The following is a 12,448-nucleotide window of genomic DNA, read 5'->3' on the forward strand; positions in this document are numbered from 1 at the left end:
AATCAAATTAACAAAAAAATTTCAATAAAATTCTAAATTTAATTTATAATAAAAAAAAATAGTGTTTAGTTTAAACGGCTGCCGCTTGAATTGCGTAAAATTATTGACATTATAATTTATTTTATATACAGTATTTACGATTATTACACTAAAGTAGTAGCAGATCTTCTCAAAAAGCAGAACCGTGGTTGTTTTATAACTGGTAGCGGTCACTCAGAACTAAGAATATGTATTTTTTTTTTCTATTAGACCATGGCTTAGATCATATTCTAAGACTTGCTAAACATTTTTTTCACTTGATCACTCTCTCTGCTCGTTTTTTCAACTCTAAATCTGGTTTGATTCCATTTGTGAGCTTAAAAACAAATGCATCATCCGCATAAAAAATTTCTCCTAATTAAATTTTAATTCTGTCTAATTACTACTATTATAAAATAGTAGATTTAAAAATATTGCTCCGGTCTCAGTTTAATTTCGATTTGTTTCAATTTGGATTTTAGATTGCTTTGATTCTAAAAGAAAAATGTGAAAAAAAAAAATTTTTTTTGTTAGAATTTTGTAATAATCATTTTTCAATAAAAATATTAAATTTATTTGTTATACATGTACATATATATAACAAATAATCAAATTAAATTTCGATTAAAATAATGACAAACTGATTTAAGGGATATAAAAGACTTTATTATATAAGGAGGAAGTCAAAAACAGAGACAAAGAGAGGGAGAGAAATAAAACTCCGATAAAAATTTCAATGTCATCACATTATAAGGACACCGTTATATTTTTATTTTGCATGTAACCAACTTGAATTGAATTCTTTATCGTTACATAAAAATATCATCTACATATATACGCGAATATAATATGAAAAGAATAATGAAAGTTAAAAAGGATATCGAATTGGAAACAGAAACTTGTGACTATTTTATAACATTTGCATTATTTGCATTATAACAGTTAATGCATAAAAACTTTTCAGATATCCTTCTATTTTCTTCTTTATTTTTTACTAAATTCAAAGTTTCTATTACATATACATTCACTTATTATTCAGTGTAAAAAATAACCTGAAGATATAGAAAAGAATTTTAATTTTATTTGAGAAAATTTCAATTTAATATTCTGCTGTAACTATAAATACAGTCACATTATATATTATTCTCTTATTCTATTATACATAATTGAATCTTTCAAAAAAAAAAATCGAATCACAAAATGCAATAAGGTGATAAAATGCATTTATATATTCAATGAATATGTAATGAGTGCAATAAGAAAATTCTGTAAAATAACAAAAGTGGAATAATCTATTAAATTTTATAGTATGGAAGTTAAAATAATTCCTATGTGGTCTATATTAATAACTTTGTAATGAAATTTGTTAAACGATATTATATATTATAGGAATTAAACAAAAATTGGTGTATTAAAGTTGAAACCTTTGTGATTGTATTTGAATAACTAAAATATTTTCTAGCACGAGCAACTTTAATTTGTCAAATAGAATTTTTAATTGTCCTCCAATTAAAAATTCTTAAAAATTGCTAAAAACTTTTATTGTATTAACAAAACCACTTTTTATATATAGTTTCTTTCATACTTACACAAAAGTACATAACATGAATTGTATATAAGAATATCAACTTAACATTTCAATTATTATAAATAAAAAAATATTCATAAATTTTTATAAAAACAAAAGATATTCTAAAAATATCATTGAAAAAAAATAAAAAAAAAAACTTAAATTGAATTTTTTCTTTTGTATACTTGTAAAATTCATCAAACAGCAATTATATCACTCTCAATACACTTTGTAGCATATTATATTTAAAAATCCAGAGTCGGGTCTACCATATATCTAAGTAAGCATTTGTAAATTGTAATGCACGCTTAATAAAAACAAAAAATAAAATTTATTTTTACAATGTTTTCCTTTACGTGTTTTCCATAATTTTTATTTTTCTATTTACAGCGAATACTTGACTTGATAATATTACAAATTTTAATGCCATGACTAATCTTGCATTCAGCATGATAAAGTTAAAAGAAATTGATTTATTTATGCGTAGTGTGCAAAATTTATAGCATATTATACTTTGATTCAGAAGTGGGAAGCGGTGTGGGGGGCAAAGAGGGACTTTTCGAAAACCGTGTAGTAGGGCACTGAATCAATTCAGAGCCTGATCTTTTAAAATATCGTACACCCTGCTATTATACGAGTAATAACTCTCTGTATACTCTGTATATTATTGAATCAAATTCAGGTGAATGAAAGGCCCTTTTGGCCATAAAAAAAAAGAACAAAAACCAGAAAAAATCAGAAAAAAAATGAAAACAATTTACAAAAGTAATTTTTCTTTATAAAGTTAAGAAAATTGAAAATGAATTTTCCTTTTATATTTTTTTTTTGTTATAAGCTTTACATGATATTTTTCCCCTGAATGAAATTATTTTCGCACTTTCATCTTTTTTATATACAAAAGATAGTTATCATTAAAAAAACAAAAAAATAAAGAAGAAAAATATTTTTTTGTAACTGAAATTCCTTTTTTAATTTTTTTTTTCATAAAAAAGAGACTCTAAGGAAATAGAGCAAAAACAAAAAAAAATGAATTGGAAAAAACAAACCGTTATCATTTCTTTAACAAAAGAAAAAAAAAATCGAGAAAAAATAGAGTTGATCATGTCAATTCTATGACACCTGTACGAATTTCTTGTCTTAAATTATGATAATGAAGTTGTGAAAATTTGGTGAGCTCATCTAAATTAGTTTTTATTTATCGTTGGGACGGACGGACGGACAGGCGGGCAGACATTGTTAAATCGACTTAGAATTCGACGGTGATCAAAAACATACTCTAGTGTCTATGTCTCACACCATTATTTCTTACCGTTATAAACATTAAGGCAAATTTATAATACAATTCGAACATTATTTCGTTCAGGTATAAGCAGAAGATTTAAGTACTTTAAGTAGTGATTTTTTTTTTGTTTTCATATTTATTTTTACATATATTTTTTAATTTGAATATTTTTGTTTTACGTTATCACCTGTAAGGCAAAATATAAGTGAAATACTTGTAGAAATAAAGTAGAAATTTAAAAATAAATAAATAAAAAGCATATAGAAAATTTAAAAAATTCAATGGGAATAATGTAAAAATCGTGTTTTTAATATTTTCAATGTTATTTTTTTTTATTTTAGTTTAATAAAATTTTCCATGATTTGTATAAGTAAATTTGAAAAAAAAAATTCCTATAATTTGATTAAAATTATTATTTAAATGATAATAATGATTTTAGCCCAAAACTTTGGGCTAAAATCAATATCCTTCTCAAGTATTACTTTAATTAAGTATGTCCGATTCAAGTATTATAACCATAGACGTCGAATCGGACATACTTAACTCCTTTTAATTGCCAATAAAATCAACACTTTTTATTAAAAACTAAATACAGTTTTAATACATTGTTACATTAATCACCTAATTAAAATTTCTTGTGGCATAGAATATACTAATATATTGAGAAACTGATGATCTAAATTCATATGCAAAAGTTAATAAATTTAAAGTCTCATATAAACATTTAAAACTATTACTAACTTTGTAAATTATTATAATCGAACTATTTTGTTATTGTATTATAAGTACTTACATAAATTCTTCTGAATAACTTCAAATATTCTAAATTGGATTTATAAAACCTATCTGTGGCCTCGGTTGCAGAGTAATAACGCACTCAATTGTAGATATGTAATTCAACTGTATTAACTGGGAGAGCGTGAGTTCAAATTCCACAGATGCCGCATTGACTATCCGATGTTAACTCCTCAGCCGCAATAATATAGCTAAAAATATATGATATTAGTATAAAATTAATTTGAAATATCACAACTAACCCTAATTTAATATCCAATATGAATAGTCGCAAAGACATCTGGCGGAGAAAAATTAACTACGTCTTACCACGTTAGACGAAAGATGTGCAAAAAAAAAAAAAAAATCAAGTGTGAGCTTCTACAGTTGGTCAATCACCTGCTTAGGCAGTATAAAGAGGTTAAAAGTAAAACTAAACATTAGAGAGTGACGAACATTGGAACAGACACAGTGGCACGTCTGTACCTGTTAGTTATTTCTTATATATATAACTAAAATTTAAATTATTTTTAAGAATATTTTCTGTAATGATTTATTAATGCTTTATTCATTTTTTTTTATATAATTTCAGATTAAATGGGAATAAAAAAACATTATATGCGCCGGTGATGTTACTCGTTATGTTATTATAATGCAGGTAAATTATATATAAAATTAAAATTTTAAATAGCTTTCAAATTTATGCATACTGCTATACTTATAATGCTGAAATAATTTGAGATATTTATTAAAAATTTTCACCAAAATTGTTGATAATCTATATCTGTTATAATTTAATTACAATAAAAAATTGTATGTCACACTTTAATAAATTGTTTTTTGTTTTAATTTACATGATAGAAATTTGAATTTAAAATTAATTATGCATATAAATATTACTACAAGAATTGCCCCAGTTAGTGTAGGGCCTCTGCATAGACAAAGCAAATCTCATTTTTCTAACCTAGGGCAGCGCTACAAGATATAATAATAATCAATTATCTAAATATATAGTGGCTGTTTGATAAGTAAATATGATTTTTTTAGAATTTATAAGGTACAAAGCCCTCGAGGCTATCACTAAACCTTTAATTTATATTCAAAAAATTTAATTATTTTTATAAAATTTTGTTTAAAACTATATAGAAATAATATTTTCGTATAACCAATTATAGTTTTTACAGTTATACATGTATACTCATTTAAATAAATTTATATACAAAGAAAATTGGAAAAACTCTTCAGTTTTAAAAGTTTTATAATAAATTATATAATATATTAAAATGTTGCAAAATATTCAATCATATTAAAATATTCAATCATTTTTATAAAATTATTCAATATTTTATAAAAAAAAAAAATAACTAAATTTCTTTATATTTTATTATTCAATGTGAATAATTCACACCAGTTATATACCGAGAAGATTTTTTTTTAATATTTTTAGTTCAATTTAAGAATAATAATTATATTGCAATCCTTGTAACTTCAATTTTATATATATATATACTTGCATATATACTTATATATAGGTATACACATTTATTTTTTCAGTGTCTTACAGAGTATGTAATTATTTCTAAAACTTGGTATAGAGATAAAAATAATTCAAGAAGATATATTTATGAATATATTTATGTATATGTGTATGTACGAGTATATATAGTTTTCAAGTATATACAGAATTATAACAAATGTCTTTTTCCGTAAAGATTTAATGATGCATATATATATATATATATATATTGAAATGTACATATTATATATACAAGTATTTTTAAGTTCAAGGATAACAATGCCTTTACAAGGATTTTTTATCTCCTCTATATCTGTTCTAATATTATATTTTTTCTTATTCTTCATTATATTCATTCCATTTCAATATTCTTTTGTATGTATAAACTTAAATATATTTTATTTACAAATATTTATTTTTATACAATTACATAACGGGTACTTATATATTTACATTTATTCTACTAACATAAGTATTTTGTAATATAAATATGTATATATGTATATATGCGCAGGGTGATTCAGCAACAAGTTAGGAGTAATGAGAAAAATTTTCGTGAGAAATTGCCGGAACAAAAAAAGTAAAAAAAAAAAATGAGGAAAATTGAAATTTCGCAAAAGTTCGAATGCTTGTATTTCCTTGTATTTCAGAAAAAAACATGTGAAACCAAATAACGTGCTCTTCTTTATTTAAAGAACAATGTTTTCCAAAATTATTTTTTTTGAAGCTTCTATCATTTTTTTAACAGAAGTTATAAGTAAAAATACACAAGTACGTTAAAGTTTCGCCAAATTTTTTTTAAATCCATGTTGCACCGAAAAAGTTTTAGTTTGATAGAATTTTCGAAAAACATTTTACTCGTTTTTGTCCGTTTACCCGATAGTACATGACTCCTAACTTGTTTCTGAATCACTCTGTATATATATGGATTTATTATAAGTGTATATAAATACAAAGAAAATTATTAAAAGTATAAAGAAAACCTAGATTTGAAAAAAATAAAACAAAAACCATTGCTAATTGGAATAAGATGTGAAGGATAAGTTTCTTATATATGTATGTATATATATACACGTACACATATTATATAAATACTGAATATATAGGTGAAAAAGAAAAGAAAATTTTATTCTTTTATTCAAAATTTTCAAGATCCTTTCAAATCAAGATCCTTTTTTTAACAATAAAAAAAAATGTACAAGATTTGTAATTATTAATTCATTTTTGATTTTTTCTTTCTTAAACATTATATAATAAGTATAGGTACAACAGAAAAAAAAGGTACTTAATGGTACTTATTTTAGTTTTGTTTTTTAGTTAAATGATTTCGCGTTTAAAATTTTTTTAACAAGTTTAAGTATATAAAAGATTTAAGAAAATGTGAAATTTTACACTTCAACAAAAGAGAAAAATTGTGAGTACCTAGGGTAAAAAAAAAATCTTTAAAACTGTTAAATTATTCATTTTTAACAGCATAACGAGTTTCTGAAAATTATTCTGGTATCATATTTTATTTGTTGTATACTTGTACACTTAATTATCTTAATCTTTTTTAGTAGATTGTACTACTTTTAAAATGATTTTAAAAATGATGATCGATATCATACTGTTTGAGATATTGTCCTTTATTGGAACAAGAGATTCTCGTTCAACCATTTTTGGAAGCGGATAATCTAAAAAGACAGAAAAAGATGTAAACATTAAATTGCCTTAGTTTGTTTACAATGTTTACATTCAGCTATACGTTTTATACCATTTAATTGTTCAAGCGCCATTGTAAAGATCAATTGGAATATTTAAGAACTAGATATTTTAAAGCTATGAATGTTGTTAATTTACATTCATCCATGGTGTTCGAGTTACAGAAATACTTGTTTTTGGATATTTTCGCGTTAAATTCCTGGTTTGAAAGATCTCAGTTTTTTAATCCTTAATTCTATATTGTATTGAAGGTTAAATTCTTAATTCCATATAATGAGTAAAAAAGTTTTTTTGCTGAATGAAAAGTTCGATATGAACCTGTTCCTATAAGTATAACAAAATATAAGTAAATTTAATAAAATTATAAAAATAATTAAAAATCAAAGAATAAAATTTTTTTTTGATTTTTATATCAATTTTTCTTTCATGTGTAGAGAAGAATTGAAACAGTTTCCAAAAAGTGCACATCTTCATTTTCAAAGCAATGGACAGTGTGTGATAAACATTGTACAATGGAAAGAATTTACAATGGAAAATTAATTTTATAAAATATAGTTTTTTTTTTTTAGTTTTCAATGGCGCCTCCGATTTCCGGCGCCCATTGCAAATGCTTACTTTTTATAAATGGTCGATCCGACACTGGCTGTATGTATATAATTGAAAAATTTTTTTTAGGAAAGAGTTGTGAATTAAATTCTCTGATTTACTTATTCGTATTAATAATTTTAGACACTGAGACTGTTGCGTTAAGAATGCTATATACTTACTATTATAATACAGTATTAATACTAATATTTAATTCTGACTTTCTTATTTGTGACCAACATGTGAATAGCGCGAATTTCACCCTGTATTTATTCAGAAGGTGTACTAAAAAGAAGAAAACAGGCAATTAATTAATTAAATTGTAGAATAATGAGGAAAATTTTTTATTACCTTTAATTTCTACATTCTATATATATGCGTTTGTATAAATATACATACCTTTACACAAATAATATAAAATAACTTTTAGATAAACAATTTTCTTGTTTGTAATTTTTATTTTGTTAGCAACAAAATTGACCTTTTTTCCCTAATAATTATTTTTTTTATCTAAGTAGCATTTTACATCACAATTATTATTCAACTCTTTTCTTTTACTTTAATTTTCTCTTGAAATTATGCGTATATTTAATTAATTTAACTGATTAGATTATCATCTATGTAGTTTTATCTCATTATAGGAGATAAATTTTTTTGTATATACATACATTATTTGGTCGTACAGAACAGCACATTATTTAACTCTTTTTGGGTGCTCTGTGGCATGTGGGATATTTTGATTCGGAATATTATTTACCTTATTTGTACGGACTGCCACTTATCTCAGGTTGGTGATCATAACATACAATAGCGGTCTGTGAACTGAACTTCCAAATCTATTTAATATTAAGAGTAAGTGTAATTAACTATTTGTATATAAAATAAATTTTATAAATTTTTGCAAAACAAAAGGGTTTTTTTCACACTTATCATTTTCTTAAAATATTTAACCTTTGTGTCCTCTAGAATTTTATACATATGTACACATGTAAGTATGTATAGGTACTCGTAGCTTAAATAATTATGAAAATTTTCCACTTTAAATCCAAATATTAAAGAAAATTATATAAATTGAGTACCTTTGCATATAGACTTTAAAATGCTTAGTTTACTCTTGTGCAACTATTCTAGAAAAATAATATACATATACATATAGAATACAGACGTACACACAAATGCTTGTTATTTTATTTTCACTATTTGTATACCCCATTTTCTTATCAAAACTATTTACAAGAATTTTCACTAAATTAAAAGGATAAAAACATTAAAATAAACACATTTTTATTGGCACTTGCATTATGTATGCCTTATGTATGTATATAAATACATATATTACTTACATACATACAATTTGTTGTTGAATAACAAAAGAAAGTAGAAAAGCTTTTTATTGTTTTGTTTTTTCTTTTTTTAAATAGTTTAAATAAGAAAATTCCATAACATTTGTACCATTTTCCACAATTTACTTATATGAGTATAGGTTAAGTGTGTACATATATAAATAAGTTTTGAAATTTATGTAATAATGTACAAGCCTATTTTAAAAAAAATTTTATTATGTATGGAACATAATTTTCGATGTAACTTCTAGCAAAAAATAAATTTTATCATAATCGGCTTAAGTCCGAATCGCGAGTTATGTTTTGCAATAGAGAGTCGCCTGCAGTATGAACATTCATATATACATTCCTGCTTAGCGTAAAATTCGTGTACCAATTTAAGTGGGTTCATTCGCTCGCCCGTCCGTTCAGATGATAGCTCAACGAAAAAATGAAACACCACCAAACTTTCAGAAATTATTTTTTCCTGCCAAGAGCGGCTGTTGTTATAATTTGGTCTATTCGAACAGCATATTTCAGATAACTGCCATATGGGGTGTAGTTCAGTCGGTCCTCTCGGCAGAGAGGGTGTTATGAATATGTTTGAATGTGATAAAATGAAATAAAATTTCGGTGGCATAATTTTAAATTCTACTAATTTAAATTCTACTAATTTTTGCCTTTGATTCATTCTAGAATATAAGTTCTGCAATTGTCCTTAATATTTTGCGAAAATTATTTGACAGTTCGAAATGTACTTACTATTTAGTTTCAAGGGTAGTAAAATAAAATAGTTCTTTTTTCTGACTCGTAAGCACACATTTTTCAACTATTATGTAAAATGAATTTGCTCTTTTTCTTTTTTATTATACAAATTGAATTTTCTTCTTTTATTTTAAAATTTACGACTTTTCAAAAGGAAAATTGTATTTAATAATAAAAGTTTATTATACGAATATATCTGTTTCATATGTACTATCATACTAATACCTAGAAAAGTCTGGTTGACACACTACTGTTCAAAGAAACTGAATTCTTAAAATCCTGCGTATAAAATTGGTTTTATTTAATTCTAGATATTATTTCAACTATAATATATTTCGGACTGAAAAATTCAAAACACACATCTATTTCACCTTTGAAATCACTGAGAAAGTAGGCTTATATTATAATAATGTGGTCCGTGACAACGAAATAGTATTTATACTACATCACTATACAATTCAGCAATTAAATTGTATAAGCTGAATTGTATAGTAATACAGTATAATAGTGATTTCGATTCGGAATTATGGTTATACTATATCCTTACATATTTCAGCAATAAGAATGTATAAGCTGAATTGTATAGTAATGCAGAATTCCGAAGATTTTTAAGAAAGAGCATTTAGAAGTTTATGTTTATGCCGATTGAATTCAGCAACCTATATTTTTTTTTAATCAGATCCTCAAATCATTTTTCTACAATATGGAATCTAAGGTCTTTTATTAATTTCATTCAAATGTATAGAAGTGTAAAAGCTGAATGATTGCAGAATAAACATAAAACTAAAGATATTAAATAAAATTTAAATTAAATCAAGGTGTGGAAAAATTGTTAAAAAAAATAAAACAAAAAAAACAAAATAAATAAATAAAGAAAAATAAATTTCAATATTATATTTATATTGATAGCAACTTACACTTGTTACGAAAGCGAAAAAAAGAAAAAATTAGACGAAGGAAACCTTAGAAATTTCTTTGTTACGAGTTCTTTCATAATATAAATTCTAAGTTTTATATATGTATGTATTATGTAAGCACTTACACGTAGACCATAAATTGTAATTCTAATTATTTAAAAGAATTTTAAAATTTATTACAATAATTACAATCAGGAAAATTATATATTAAGTGTACATATGTACGTATGTCTATGGATATTTAAAATTATATTATTTATCCAATATCAAGAGAAAGTACCTATGTATGTATATACATATTATATTGATTGTTAAATTAGATTATTTATTACGTTAGCGGTTTACATTTGTTTCGTCTTTTCTTAAATTTCAAATCACAAAGAGCAAAATGGGAATATACGAGTAATATAAAGTATAACTGATCCGCGTATGTGTATTCTCACGTATATCCACGTATATTGCCTGATGTCAACGTTACAGTATTACGATATCAATACATAATTTAGCAATCCGTATTTATAAACAGAATTATGAGACTTTTAGAGTGACTGGGTTGTTATGGATTATTTTATAAATAGCGAGAATATTTTTTCTTTTTTTTCCCTCGTTCCTAAGGGGATCGAGGCCCTTAGGCTCTTCTCACGTCAATCCATAGGGTCTTTTGAGATTCATATATTTACCCACATTACTCACATACCTATTCAGATACGTGGGTAATGTGGGTAATGTGGGTAGGAGTTATACATGGGTAATGTGGGAGTTCCCATATTTTTACGGGGGTCAAAAAGCATCTCATGGTAATTTTTAGAACCTAAACAACAAATCCCATTCCTTATATTATGATAATGAAACTAATTTCTGTAGCAGCAACTTTGTCTGTAATTATATCAACAATATAATATCAAATTATAATACATATACAATGCTTTGCAAGATCCTTTAATTTAATTTCTTTAAAGTTAAAGATAATTAGTATAATATTTTGTTGTATAGAAGGAAGCAATAATAATAAATTTAATAAGGAAAACGGAAATTTTTCATTTTCTCCTTTTTTTTTAAATTTTCCAACTTTCATCAATATAGTCAAAACCATTAAAAGTTTTAGATATCGCCATAAGTAAGTAAAAAAAAAAACTAAAATTCAATTTTTTAAATAAAAGTTTAAAACATTTTTAAGGAAAATAAAAAAAAATAATAAAATTTTTAAATAAAAGTTTGTTATTTTTGTTTGGTTTTTCTTCTCTTTTTTTTTTTATAAAATCGCGTGACTTTTCCGAATGACACACACATATACCAGCGCAAAGTCATTTTATTGAATACAAGAATAGTTTGCTATCAAAATGATTTCAATTGGAATTTTTCTTTTGCAATAATGCAATAAATTTAATTTTAATGGTTTTATTTTTTATATATAAGAAAATGATTTCATGAAATTGAAAATTAAATATGAAAAATTCTTTAAAATGGTTTTATTTTTCTTCATTTATAATGATCGATATTTTACTCACCTTTTTTCATTTTGATGTATATAATGTTTATAAAACGTGCATACAAATAAGTTGTACAAATACAACCGAATACAATATAAGTTTTGTGTGATTATTTCAAAAATATAATCATAGTTATTTTTATTATTAACCTACCATGCATCTTCTTTTATTAGTCATTAAGGATTTCTTCTTCTTTAATGTGCACTAAACATAATATTTCTGCCGTCCTTTGTCTTCATATTGTCCTCTTTTCTCTTCTTCCACATCCTTTACTATAATAAGCTCCACATTTCACTTAAATTATCAATGTCTCATTGAACTATAAGTAGAATAAAATAAAGAGCAAAGAAAGGTACAACTACCTGCAATGATTAATGTGAATATATACTTAGTTATAATACGGTAATTTATGACTTATTTCCTATTAGCTCTATAATTTTACATTCTAATATCATCTATGTTTTCATGAATTCATAAATCAAAGTAAATATTCAACAAAATAATTATA

At 24.3% G+C, this 12,448-nt stretch overlaps 1 protein-coding gene across 2 annotated transcripts in view; it reads left to right on the top strand.

Annotated features, from left to right (window-relative positions):
- The window catches only part of LOC129607662 (1-phosphatidylinositol 4,5-bisphosphate phosphodiesterase), a 119,443-nt gene that overhangs the window by 27,907 nt on the left and 79,088 nt on the right, over positions 1 to 12,448 (top strand). For both annotated transcript variants that reach the window (XM_055518803.1, XM_055518802.1), the window contains exon 2: positions 4,237 to 4,302. The gene's annotated coding sequence lies outside the window, so the exon portion shown is untranslated. The remainder of the gene's footprint in view (positions 1 to 4,236; positions 4,303 to 12,448) is intronic.

This window comes from Condylostylus longicornis, unplaced genomic scaffold (genome assembly GCF_029603195.1).
Source record: "Condylostylus longicornis isolate FDR11 unplaced genomic scaffold, ASM2960319v2 ptg000028l, whole genome shotgun sequence".
In the NCBI taxonomy this organism is placed as follows: Eukaryota; Metazoa; Arthropoda; class Insecta; order Diptera; family Dolichopodidae; genus Condylostylus; species Condylostylus longicornis.